This window comes from Lycium barbarum, chromosome 1 (genome assembly GCF_019175385.1).
Source record: "Lycium barbarum isolate Lr01 chromosome 1, ASM1917538v2, whole genome shotgun sequence".
In the NCBI taxonomy this organism is placed as follows: Eukaryota; Viridiplantae; Streptophyta; class Magnoliopsida; order Solanales; family Solanaceae; genus Lycium; species Lycium barbarum.
In genome coordinates this window covers 534,935-549,106 of record NC_083337.1, presented here as the reverse complement: position 1 = coordinate 549,106, position 14,172 = coordinate 534,935, and the positions used below count along the sequence as shown (strand labels likewise).

The 14,172-nt window shown below is 35.5% G+C and overlaps 2 long non-coding RNA genes across 3 annotated transcripts; both read left to right on the top strand.

The window, feature by feature from the left end:
* Nucleotides 1-1,978: 1,978 nt before the first annotated feature.
* On the top strand, nt 1,979-4,990 carry LOC132627789 (uncharacterized). The gene is made up of 3 exons (XR_009577986.1): nt 1,979-2,090; nt 2,619-2,699; nt 4,411-4,990. It is a non-coding gene; the product is annotated as an uncharacterized LOC132627789 (long non-coding RNA).
* A 4,752-nt stretch (nt 4,991-9,742) lies between these two features.
* Nucleotides 9,743-13,223, top strand: LOC132627780 (uncharacterized). Of its 2 annotated transcripts, XR_009577985.1 has the most exons (3): nt 9,743-9,907; nt 12,637-12,749; nt 12,869-13,223. It is a non-coding gene; the product is annotated as an uncharacterized LOC132627780 (long non-coding RNA). The 2 variants fall into 2 exon arrangements; XR_009577984.1 differs by lacking the exon at nt 9,743-9,907 and having other exon boundaries at nt 9,914-12,749.
* Nucleotides 13,224-14,172: the final 949 nt, after the last annotated feature.

Here is a 14,172-nt window from a genome sequence, read left to right as displayed (position 1 = left end):
CCGAACTTTCACCTTGTTGGTGAGATTCCATGTTGTAATCCCCTCCCTCATTTCTGTTACGGTTTTTGCCCTGATTTTCTTATCATATTTGAGTTTTACTTTTCGAAAAGTCAAAGTATCATCATAATTGCTTTTATTTTTCTCGAAAGAAAAATATAATTCTCTTCCATATTTAGTTATTATTTGTCTTGTAGGAAAATTTTTGGACATCTATAAATTGAAGACATCCTTCGCACGACTAGAATACACAGCAGCATCCACAATGTAGTCCTCATACGAAGTCTTGTTTAGGGGAAAAAATTTCTCTCAATAGTTTTTATGATTTTCTTTTATACGTATTAGTTTTCCATATGTAGGTCAACTGACCAACCCATATCATATTATCAAAGTCTTTTTTATAGTTTTTTCATTGTTGTTTGATTTATCGTCAAAGTTTGTAATTATTAGCTTCCGCATGACGCTCTATTATTTCAATCCCAACAATTTCCCCTTTCCGTACCCTCATGTAATTAAAAAAACTAAAAAAAGAGTTATTACTTATTTTGCAATAATATGTTTATCTTTAGTCTTAACAGCTTTAAGCGAATTTCATTCATTTTGAAAATATGTAGATAAGCATAGTAATGATTTTTACCAATCACATTAACTGTTTTATTTCAATTTCATACATTTCTATGCAAATACTTATTCATGTATCCAACTTCAACCTATTCTGAAAGGGGCGAGCATTTGCTTGGGGGAAAATAAGGGATATATATAGTTGACCCATTTGTTTAATTTTGGTTTGGGTAATTAATGGGTGGGTTACTGAGTCAGGTTCTTTTTATTCCTTGGGGTCCATATCCATGTATGTGGAGTAGTTTTTAGGTGGAAAAGTGTCTTATTTGGCTAGACTAGAGTTATTTTGTAAAAAAAATGATATGAGTTGAGAGGTCATGTTGTGTTATAATTTGTTTATTGACTTGATCTAACGAATTTAATCTGAAATAACACATAACTTTTGGTCAAACGTATGAAATAATGTAACCAAACAGGTCAAAATGCAACGAAAAGATACAAATCAAATTTGAAAGAACTTAGATAATAATTCAAGAGAAATGCATTAACTTTCATCTTTGTGTTTGACCCCCCCCCCCCCCCCCCCCCCCAAGTTTGAGAGGAAGGGTTGGGTTTGATCAAATCCAGTTATTAGAACCAAATAAAAATTGGATGGGTTGATCCGTTTTAATCTATTTAAGATTGATTCAATCCGTCAATTTGTCACCTTCAATTCCACTAAACTCGATTATAGGCGAACCCCATATCATAACAAGAAGCAAAAGGTGGACCTGAAACCCTCTAGTTCGTTGTTTCAAATGAGTTAATCTCAATCTGGTAATGTTCAGGAGCCAATTCAATCATTCGAGTGCAAACCACGTTACAATGAGACGATTTCCATGGACCTAAGCTAGTTCATCCTAAGAACAATCTTAGAATTTGTTTTTCTCTCTCCTGGTTTCGAATGAAATTTAATATTCACTGATGCAATAGTTATAGTAGATTAACCTTGCTGGAGCTTGTATAAATTCTTAATTTCATAGTCAATGTTATTTTTTGTATGCTCTTTTTTTTCTTTTTTTTTTTATGCACATATTTCCTATTTTAGTTAACTAAAAAAAAAAATTATTTGCATTCCATCAAGTAATTCCATTTTGAGATCATAAAGTTAACATCACAATTAAAAAGCATGTACTCTCATCCAAATAATTAAAACAATGTAACTCTACTAACAAGAAATCTCTGGATCTATTAATGTCACTGCACTTACCTTATAATCGAGGAGTATTAAAACAAAATTTAAAATCAACTAGCTAAATCAACTCCACAACTTCAGAGGATCGTGTATTAAACTATGGCATTGACTTTTTTATTGCATATTAAATTGCATTTGAGGAATTAAATTAAAATCCAACAACCAAACAAAATAAACAATGTCAAAGGAAACGTTGTCTGCAAGCTCAATTTTTGCAGAAAAACAGCTATAGATTACTTTTGTAGTTTCTTTTCAGCTATATGATCTCAAGCAACAAGGCTTCATCGAGAGGCAAGAGGTAAACCTTTCATAATAATGAAGGGGTTAATTGTGCATGTAAACACGAGTCTTTTTAGGGTGTGTTTGGTATGAAGGAAAATGTTTTCTTGAAAAATAAGTGGGTGGGGTGGGGTAGGGCATGTTGGAGGTGGGGAGGAGACAATTAACGTGAAGTGTCACTTGTGAAACTTGCTTTCTCTACTTCCACTACGGAATTCATTTTCCTTATTTTTAAGGAACTTATTTTCCTGAAGAAAATATTTTTCCCAAAATGTTGGCCGAGCAAACATGGGAAAATTGGAAAACATTTTTCCTCCATACACACACACCCTAAATGCTCGGTCAAAATTGGAAAACATTTTTCCTCCATACCAAACACACCCTAAATGTGTTCGACTTATTCCTGCTCCGTTCTCCGATTTTTAAATGTCACGGTTTCAGCTTCTCTATTTATGGAAAATGTTACGTTTATTTGCAATTTTTCTTATCCACCTTATTTTTACCATTGGAAGTGCATGACATAAAAGATTTGGCTTCTATTATGCAGGTGAAACAAATGGTGGTTGCTACCCTTGCTGAGACTGGTATGAACTTTTCAGATGAGATTATTGAGAGCATAATCGACAAGGTATTGCACCAACCTCCCACTAAATGCTATTTTTGGTCTTTCTTTTATTTGAAGGAGCGGTTTTCCTATTTATATCTACTTAATTAATAAGTGACACATGAAGCTGCTACTTTCCCTTGATTAATTGGCTTGCTGTCCACGTCATTAAAGTTTTGGCCCATCTGGATTCTATCTTCTTCAAGGGCGGTGTCTCGGTTTCTTAGAACTATAGGGAAAAGTAGCAACATCTGATCCCCGGTGGTCACCGTAACATGACACAATTCATTGATTTAAAGTGGGAATATATCCGGGAATTAAGGTACCCAAGTGTGTGGCCTAGTGGTCAATTAAGTGGGTTGAGAACCATAAGGTTTCAGGTTCAAATTCGAGCAGAGACAAAAAAACACTAGGTGAGTTCTTCCCATATGTCCTAGCCTTAGCCTTAGTGGACAGAGCTACGTGGTACCTGTTGATGGTGAGAGATGGCAGGTATCCCGTGAAATTAGTCAAGGTGGGTGCAAGTTGGCGTTGACACCATGGTTATGAATATATACATATATCAACATACATACAAGGATGGAGCCTTGCTGAGATGAGAATGTTGAGATGGATGTGTGGCCACACCAGGAGTGACAGGATTAGGAATGAGGATATTCGGGACAAGGTGGGAGTGGCCTCGGTGGAAGACAAGATGCGAGAAGCGAGATTGAGATGGTTTGGGCATGTGAAGAGGAGAGACACGGATGCCCCAGTGCGGAGGTGTGAGAGGTTGGCCATGGATGGTTTCAGACGAGGTAGGGGTAGGCCAAAGAAGTATTGGGGAGAGGTAATTAGACACGACATGACGCAGTTACAGCTTACCGAGGACATGACCTTAGATAGGAGGGTTTGGAGGACCCATATTAGGGTAGAAGGCTAGTAGATAGTCTCATTACCCTGCCTTATTAATAGTCGCATTATCGTACTATAATTTCTTGTGCTCTAATTTATGCTATTATGCTATTATCTGTTATTTCCTGTGCTTTGATTATTCTATGTTATCTGTGTCGCTTGCGTTACTTCATTTCCATATCGCTTTGAATCTCTTAGCCGTATCTGACCTCTTGTTATGTTTTTATTGAGTCGAGGGTCTCTCGGAAACAGCCATCCTACCTTGGTAGGAGTAAGGTCTGCGTACACTCTACCCTCCCCAGACCCCACGTTGTGGGATTTCACTGGGTTGTTGTTGTTGTTGTTGTTGTTGATACAAGGATGGAGCCATTTATATATTGCTGCTTCCATGTACTAGATACCACCTGTGTTTGATGCCTCGATAGTGTCTGTAAGAAAGCAGTTGAGAACCCATTTAACTTGTGAGTTTGGGGACTATTCTTTCAAGTCTCCCAGGCATTGTGCGACAAAATGGCATAGTACAGTCAAAACTCTCTGTAACAACATCATTTGTTCCAATATTTTTTTGGTTGCTACAGCGAAATGTTGTTATACGGAATATATAACATAACATAACATGAAAGATTGGTTCCGCAGAAAACATGGCTGTTATAGTGAAATGTTGTTATAGAGGTTGGTTGTTATGTATCTATGGAAATATAGGGGATTTGCTAGTTTATCGGCCACTATTGTGTCTGTTTCTGATCATTCAATATCTTTTCTTTCTCGTGGAGGAGCTGGATGGTAGCATTGCAGGATTTGCCTTTTTACTGCTTAACAAATGTAATGTTTTTTCGAGCAGACTTTTGAAGAAGCTGATACTAAACATGACGGGAAGATTGATAAGGAAGAGTGGAGAAATTTGGTCCGGCACCATCCTTCACTTCTGAAGAATGTGACCCTTCAGTATCTTATGTAAGTGGCACTTGGAATAATGACATCACTTCATTTAGCATCATGTTTGGCATATTGTGATTCTATCCGTGGCATACTTTTAGTATGGATTGACCTAAATGTCGTTGTCACATAAACAAGGACATAACGACTACATTCCCAAGTTTTGTCTTTCACTCGAGAGTTCCGGATACCTGATATGGATTGCCAAAGCTGAATTGCCTACAGAAGTAGTCTTATAATTGAGAGTTGCAGTTCGACTAAGAAACTAAGTATTATTTTAGCTCAACTTTTTTTAAGTTCAACATTTTCATGATTTGTTATTCTTTTCGGGGGCAGTGGGGTTGTGTATTGTTGTTACCACTGCACAAATGCTAAGTTCCCTTGTTGATGTTGTGCATCATTGTAATTTAATTTGCTTATTGTAGCTCATTATTTGGAAGTCTTTTGGCATGAGATGAGTTTAAATGGAGAAATATGGTTAGTGAGGATGATTCATATTTAACCGACCCCGACTTTGGGACTGAGGTTTAGTTGTTGTAATGGCTCATTATTAGTTTGCTCGATTATAAGCCTTCGTGTACGTCTACTATTAAGCTCAGCTAGACGAACATTTAGCAACTCTATTCTGCCAGAAAAACTCCACTTTGAAATATTGCAATAGGTTTTCTTCTTAAAGTTGGTCATTGTGGTAGACTGAAATGTGAGTGATTCTCAAATTCTTATAATATGCAGCTGGATTTTTCCTTCAAAAGCTGGGGTAGGCAGCCCTAATGTTAATGATTTTCAGCAACTCAAAAAGAAAAGAACTACAGAAAGGCTTTAGGTAAGTTGCCCATCTGTCTACCTCAGAGTTACCCATCTATACGTACTCGTGGGAGAGCATGTATTCGGCAGGGGTGAATCTAGGAGGGGGTGATGTGAAGGTGTTCACCCAAAATCCCTCGTCAAAAAATTACCTTGTATATATAAGATAATTTTTTGAATTTTCATATACAATCCATGAACATAAGATTAGAGGTTGACTCACTAGTTAAGGGGTTTTAAATTCACCTTAAGGTTTCAAGTTCAAATTCAAGTCACTACATTTTTATTTTCGCCACTTGGCTCGCAGAAGTTGATACATACACCACCAATCATATAAAAAATAAAAATAAGAATAAAAAGGCATACTACCAATTATGAAAATTTCCTATCAACCCAACTCAGAATGGTTCAAACAAATGTCAATGATAGCAAAGACCTCGACAATGAAAAATAAACAGCATAAAATTCAGATATTTCAGCTTCAGGGAACGAGGCCGTGCATTATAGTAGTCACTTAGATAAGATTTACTAAACCAAATGCGCATTTTAAAGCTTCTAAGTGCCAGCAAAAGTTTTTTTGGGAGGGATTATCAACTGAAACTTGTGATTTAAAATTATTAAGTGTCTGTATAGCAATATGAATTTTCAAGTGATAAAACTTAAACAGAAGGAAAAACTCTTCAGAGACAAAAAGATAAGTAATGCATTCATAATCATTCTTTGAGAGACAGAAAGATATGGAATGCAGTTAAATATAGCAATCTTTAAAGCCCATGCACACGACAAACAGTTGGTTCGGACGAAGAAATTGTGCATTTGTGGCATCTTCTTGCAATTCCAAGTATGCAAATCTCGAATTTATTCTTTGAGAGCGCCGTGCTCTATCCACAGTTCTTGGCATAGCCTTATCTTGCTTCCATTGCGCCCTTAGGCCTTACTAAACAATGACATTCTGACTGGTAGATACTAATTAGCTTCCGTAATGATATTCCATAGAAGGTATTAAGATGCACTTGTTAATGGTTTGTGAACATGCACCTTATGCTTGTTTTATAACCTCATCATCAGAGCTTGTTACCAGGTAGAGGAAAACTGATGCATTGGAGACCTATCCTGATTATAGGAGCTTATCCACAAAATCTCAATATAGATTTATACTATAACTAATTAAGAGATATGTATGGGTGTTTGGTGGTCAATTATGCCTAGTGCCATAACCATGAATGTCACTGGAAAGTTCTATCACACTCGAAACATAGATGAATTATTTATTTGGAAAATTCAAATGTCTATTACATAAACTCACATAGATGAAAGACTGTTTTATTTGACCCTCGGCACATAAACTAAATATACATGATACAACAATAGAATATACGACATGTCTTTCACTTAATATGTTGTTGTGCGTAGCTTCATAGATGCTTCTTTATCCCTGTGCCACAAAAGGATTCAATTCAGAAGGGGTAACTTTGAAAAGAAAAATTCAATAATATCATTAATTGAAGTACAAATCTGATATTGCCGAAAATATCAAATACTATGGATGTCAAGTGAAAGATGTATACTCTTCTATAAAAATTAGTTACTTGAGACTTTAATATATATCGCATGTAACTGATCTGCTTCATTTTCTGCGTCCTGATCGGACATTTATACGAAAACCATTAATGGAACAATAATAATTACTAACTAGGAAAACAGATAATGCATCATCCATCCACTTAATTTTGTTCCTTTTTTCATTTTTTTCATTCTTCTTACATCCTTTCTAGTTCAATTTTTTCAGCCTCGTCAATAAACAATATTGCAGCTAGCTCCTCTAGGCCACACATATTCGCCGAGTCGATTAATAACCTGATCTTTGGTCAACTTTTTTTGTGAAACAAAAGTACTTTTCCTCTCAAAAACACTTTTTTTTTTTGGAGATTTGGTGTTCGGCCAAAAATCAAAAGATCTGTCGAGCAATACAGAATCAACTTTTTTACTATTACAGAGAAGCTACACATTTCTATTTCTTCCAAGAAGCATAAGCAGAAAATTTTCTTACTGTCAATAATCAATATTGCTACAAAATCAATATTGCTAGAAAATCTTCTTACTACCAAGAACCAATATTGCTAGAAAATTTCTTACTATCAAGAACCAATATTGCTAGAAAATTTCTTACTGTCAAGAACCAATATTGCTACAAAATCTTCTTACTGTCAAGAACCAATATTGTTAGAAAATCTTCTTACTGTCAATAACCAATATTGCTACAAAATCTTCTTACTGTCAAGAACCAATATTGCTAGAAAATCTTCTTACTGTCAAGAATCAATATTGCTAGAAAATCTCTTATTGTCAAGAACCAATATTGTTAGAAAATTTTCTTGCTGTCAAGAACCAATATTGCGAGAAAATTTTCTTACTGTCAAGAACCAATATTGCAGAAAATTTTCTTACTGTCAATAATCAATATTGCAGCTAGCTCCTTAAATGAATTTGCAAAATACAAATTGCCTCCTTAAATGGATGCATATAGTGCATGCATAACTTATAGGTTCAACTGACCATTTATATCTTTTATACATATTGTATATGAAAAATCATAAAATTTCAAAAGTACTAGTATAAGTTCAAAGCTAATAACCTTAGACCGCGTCGTCAAGTGAGCCTGAAACAGAAAGTTGGATGTTTGTGGCCGGTGGCGGTGATGGAGGAGCTTGAGCTGCAGCTACTGGTGGCTCATCTGCATCAGCAATATTGATACGGTTGTTCCGGCACCGGCGTATGATAGTGTGCAAGCACCACCATGCTATGCTTACTATAGCAGATGCTAAGGCAAATTTGAGAGCTATGTTAATAGTAATGTGGATGGTCAAGTCCATGATATGGCTTAAAGCTTAATTAGTGATGCTCAACTTTGATACCTACGCGTTTAGTTTTATAGTGTGAATGTTCAACTCCATGACAAATCTTTTGGTGGGAAAGAAAGCTGACTTTTGGGTCGCTTTCTTTTGGGTTACAAATCTTTGTAAATTAGTGGGAAAGTAGCAACTGGTATATTTGAGCAATTGGTATCTTTGTCTCAATTGGTATCTTTGTCCAATTCTTTGTCTCAATTGGTATCTTTGTCTCAATTGGTATCCTTGGGCGGTTGGGCCCCCATCTGTCTCAAACGTGAAAGTAAGGAGGAACTTTTACGTAAGAACGAACTTGTACCTTAGAACGAGTTAGGCCATAATGCTATCTTGTGAGATTTGCTGAGACTGGTATGAACTTTTCAGATGAGATTATTGAGAGCATAATCGACAAGGTATTGCACCAACCTACAACTAAATACTATTTTTGGTCTTTCATTCATTTGAAGGGGCAGTTCTCCTATTTATATCTACTTAATTAATAAGTGACACATGAAGCTACTACTTTCCCTTGATTAATTGGCTTGCTGTCCATGTCATTAAAGTTTTGGCCCATCTGGATTCTATCTTCTTCAAGGGTGGTGTCTCGGTTGCTTAGAACTATAGGGAAAAGTAGCAACATCTGATCCCCGGTGGTCACCGTAACATGACACAATTCATTGATTTAAAGTGTGAATATATCCGGGAATTAAGGTACCCAAGTGTGTAGCCTAGTGGTCAATTAAGTGGGTTGAGAACCATAAGGTTTCAGGTTCAAATTCGAGCAGAGACAAAAAACACTAGGTGAGTTCTTCCCATATGTCCTAGCTTTAGTGGACAGAGCTACGTGGTACCTGTTGATGGTGAGAGGTGACAGGTATTGTTGAAACCCAATTTTGTCCCACCTTTCCTTCGAAATATCTATTTAGGCTTCTAATATTTTTGGCAACTTAAGAAATAATTATTGATATTTTTACTATAATTATTAACTTTTATAAATATCGGCGACATTATCCTGTTGTAGTCACTACTGTTATTATCTTTTACTACCGTTACTACTACCACTATTATCATTATTATTATTATTATTATCATTATTGTTATTATTATTATTATTATTATTACCAGTATTATTATAATTCGCATTATAATTATTTCAGCATTTTTACCATCCTACGCACACGCATCGCATTTATTTTCGCACAATTAAATAATAGCGTTTATTTACTGTTGACTTTCAAAATATTATTGCACGGCTATTACGACGTCATATAATTTTATTTTCATCTGAGCACTAATAATTACATACTTTTATATTAAATAATATTTGGGCACCCGTTAATATATAATTAATTAAAATAGGTCTTTTACTCAAATTCAGAAGTCCAAATTATTTTCTTTCATTCAGCCTATATTTTTAATTCATCTAACCCAAATCCAAGCCCAATCAACAACAATATATTTCGAAAATCGTCAAAACCCACCAGCCTTTCAACGACCCGGCCCGGCCCAACAAAGCAAATACATCTTCCATCTTCCTAAACCTAATACCCATATCAGACGCGCCTCCCTCTTTTCTCTCCCTTCTCCATTTTTGGTTAAGCTGTTACGAAAATTTGTATTTCCTCACTATATAAATTCTGACATAGTTCGAGGTCGGGGTTCGAGTGTAGATCTAAGACCCCGCACCCTAGTTCGGTGCACCCGAAGAAGGTCCGTTAATTCCCCTTTTCTCTTTTATTTTGCCTTTTTTCAGTTTCTTAATTATTATGTACTAGCTTAGTTTATTGTTTGTATGATTTTGCATGTTATCGTGTTAGTTCAGTTTGTGTTTCTTGTGATTAAAGCATGTTTATGTGCTAGTATGATTAGATAAGAATGCCTGTGTCTTAATTTTGTTTAGTAGTTAAACATGATTTAGTATGTTAGGTTAATTTAGTATTGTATATCTTATGTGTTATAGCCTATCATGTCAAGCATGATTAGTCGTTACTCTAGCCTATTAGTTTAAATATGTCCTAAAGCATTGTGTAATTTGTCCATGTTAAACATGTGTCTTGTGTTAGTTGAATGATCTATAGTAGAGTTCAGATATGTTGATTTTGAATCTGATTTACAAAGTATGAATCATGTTATTTCGGTTAGAAGTTTAGTGAAACATGAAGGCTCTTCTGAGATATGTTTTAAACACTTTAGATTGCAACCCTTTTTTTAGTTGAAACATGCAGCTTAAGAATTGAAAGCTAAAATCTGTTTCCCCACCATCAGTATGCTTCAAAAGGATTTCATAAAATGTTGTGTTGTAATCTCCCCTCCCTTTAGTTATTGATGTTTATTTCTTGTTACTGGTGTGTGTGTGTTTTTTGTGAGGATTAGATCTAAAGCTATCTTTGTTGTTTCTTCCTTTTGGTTTCCAGTCCCTTATTTAAGTCGACATACGTCAAAATTGAATAAGAAAGTAGGTCATGTCCATTTTTAAGTGTGAAAATGCCTTCCAAAATGAGTAGTGATCTGATTAGCTGAATCATTTATGTAAGCAGCTGAATACTAGCTTTTCTGGTACAGTTTAAGCTGCTGGTACAGTTTAAACTGCTGCTGGTGTCTCTGAACTGTGTTTTTAAAAACAAAAGAATAGTGAAAGAATAAAGGGTTCAGATCTGTATGAGTGCTGTGATGATCCTGTGCTTGTTTAAATTCTTATATGTTGGTGCATTGCAAGTATATTGTGTTTGATTATGCGTATATATGTATATAACCAGTATGCTTTAGCTAATACATTTATGGGGAGATTAGTTGGTCATTATGGATTAAGCTTGAACCCTCCCCGATGTTAGCCATGCCTGGGATTCCTGGAAATTCCTTGGAACTTGTGCAACATCGGGAAGACGGGGGCAAAAGCTTTCCAATATTAACCTTCTGAGTATCCTCACGAATGTGTATACACGAAATATACATAATGTATACATAAGTCACTTGTTGGTTTTGAATATTGAAATTGTTCTATTGTGTTGGTTGCCGATGACAAAATCTTGCATATTGTAGAATCATGTCATCGCTCTAATTCTTTTCTTTTCTTTTTCTTCTTTTGCATGACATCCGGAGTTGCGAGGAGTCTCAAACGAGACTCGATATCTTTATTGAATCAAGGAAATTTGCATTTCATCCCGTCAAGCATATCCCGCCTTTCTGCTATACATTTGAGTAAAAGAAAGAGGGGCGAGATGACGCTTCTATCCCTCATTAGTCATTGCCCTCGTTCTCTCCTATCCGAATATTGAAATGAGAGCGAGGGGGGGTTATTCCTATTTTGAAACTTTCTTTCTCTTCTTTCTGCTGCGTTGGATACTTGTTGATTTTTTTTTGGCTTGATTTTTTTTTTTGCTTTCATTATCTTGATAGAAGAATAGGAATCAGTGCTAGTATTAACTTAGAAAGGGTAATTGATATAAAAGGGAAATTGATAGGATAGGTGTACATTTGACCCCTTTTTCCGTATTTACCAAATTTTATGCATTATTGTCTTTAAAAGCTAATCCTCATTTAATTATAATAGATATTTTATTTTCTTTAAACTCTTTTAGTAACACATTTTTAAACCCTTTTCTTTGATTAGCCTAAGTTTGACCGGTAAACCGTAGTTAACGGATTCTAAAGGATGCCTAACCCCTTCCCTTTAGGATAATCTAGAACCCTTACCTAGAATCACGCTAATTAAGCAGACCATTAACGGAGGTTTAGTTAGGCTTTACCTTAGTTAATAAATTAGGTGTCCTAATTCACCGTTAAACTAATTAGGTGGCGACTCCTTAAAATAAAATAAATAGGGATCACCAATATGTTGTACTCTACTTTAACCCGGTTTAAATGGGGTATAACAGGTATCCCGTAAAATTAGTCAAGGTGGGTGGAAGTTGGCGTCGACACCATGGTTATGAATATATACATATATCAACATACATACAAGGATGGAGCCATTTATATATTGCTGCTTCCATGTACTAGATACCACCTGTGTTTGATGCCTCGATAGTGTCTGTAAGAAAGCAGTTGAGAACCCATTTAACTTGTGAGTTTGGGGACTATTCTTTCAAGTCTCCCATGCATTGTGCGACAAAATGGCATAGTACAGTCAAAACTCTCTATAACATCATTTGTTCCAATATTTTTTTTTGGTTGCTACAGCGAAATGCTGTTATAGAAAACATATAATATAACATAACATGAAAGATCGGTTCCACAGAAAACATGGTTGTTATAGTGAATGTTATTATAGAGTGGTCTGACTGTATCTATGGAAATATAGGGGATTTGCTAGTTTATTGGCCACTATTGAGTCTGTTTCTGATCATTCAGCATCTTTTCTTTCTCGTGGAGGAGCTGGATGGTAGCATTGCAGGATTTGCCTTTTTACTGCTTAACAAATGTAATGTTTTTTCGAGCAGACTTTTGAAGAAGCTGATACTAAACATGACAGAAAGATTGATAAGGAAGAGTGGAGAAATTTGGTCCAGCGACATCCTTCACTTCTGAAGCATATGACCCTTCAGTAACTTAAGTAAGTGGCACTTGGAATAATGACATCACTTCATTTAGCATCATGTTTGGCATATTGTGATTCTATCCGTGGCATACTTTTAGTATGGATTGACCTAAATGTCGTTGTCACATAAACAGGGACATAACGACTACATTCCCAAGTTTTGTCTTTCACTCGAGAGTTCCGGATACCTGATATGGATTGCCAAAGCTGAATTGCCTACAGAATAGTCTTATACTTGAGAGTTGCATTTCGACTATGAAACTAAGTATTATTTTTGCTCAACTTTTTTAGGTTCAACATTTTCATGATTTGTTATTCTTTTTTAGAGCAGTGGGGTTGTGTATTGTTGTTACCACTGCAGAAATGCTAAGTTCCCTTGTTGATGTTGTGCATCATTGTAATTTAATTTGCTTATTGTAGCTCATTATTTGGAAATCTTTTGCCTGAGATGAGTTTAAATGGAGAAATATGGTTAGTGAGGATTATTCATATTTAACCGATCCCGACTTTGGGACTGAGGTTTAGTTGTTGTAATGGCTCATTATTGATTTGCTTGACTATAAGCCTTCGTGTACGTCTATGATTAAGCTCAGCTAGACGAACATTTAGCAACTCTATTCTGCCAGAAAAACTCCACTTTGAAATATTGCAATACGTTTTCTTCTTAAAGTTGGTCATTGTGGTAGACTGAAAAGTGAGTGATTCTCAAATTCTTATAATATGCAGCTGGATTTTTCCTTGAAAAGCTGGGATAGGCATTGTTAATGATTTTCAGCAACTAAAAAAGATAAAGAAAAAAAGGCCTTGGGTAAGTTCTTCCTGTCTACCTCAGAGTTACCCATCTATATGTACTCGTGGGAGAGCATGTATTCGGCAGGGGTGGATCTTGCTAGGAGGGGGTGGTGTGAGGGTATTCACCCAAATCCCTTAACAAAAAATGTATATATAAAATAATTTTTTGAATTTTCATATACATATATAGATTTTGAATCCCTGAACATAAGATTAGAGGTTGATTCCTTGGTTAAGGGGTTTTAAATTCACCTTAGGGTTTCAAGTTCAAATTCAAGTCACTACATTTTTATTTTCGCCACTTGGCTGGCGAAAATTAATACATACACCACCAATCATATAAAAAATAAAAATAAAAATAAGAATAAAAAGGCATACTACCAATTATGAAAATTTCCTATCAACCCAGCTCGGAATGGTTCAAACAAATGTCAATGATAGCGAAGACCTCGACAATGAAAAATTAACAGCATAAAATTCAGATATTTTTCTTCAGGGAACGAGGCCGTGCCTTATAGTAGTCACTTGGATAAGATTTACTGACCAAATGTGCATTTTAAAGCTTCTAAGTGCCAGCAAAAATTCTTTTGGGAGGCATTATCAACTGAAACTTGTGATTCAAAATTATTAAGTGCCTATATAGCAA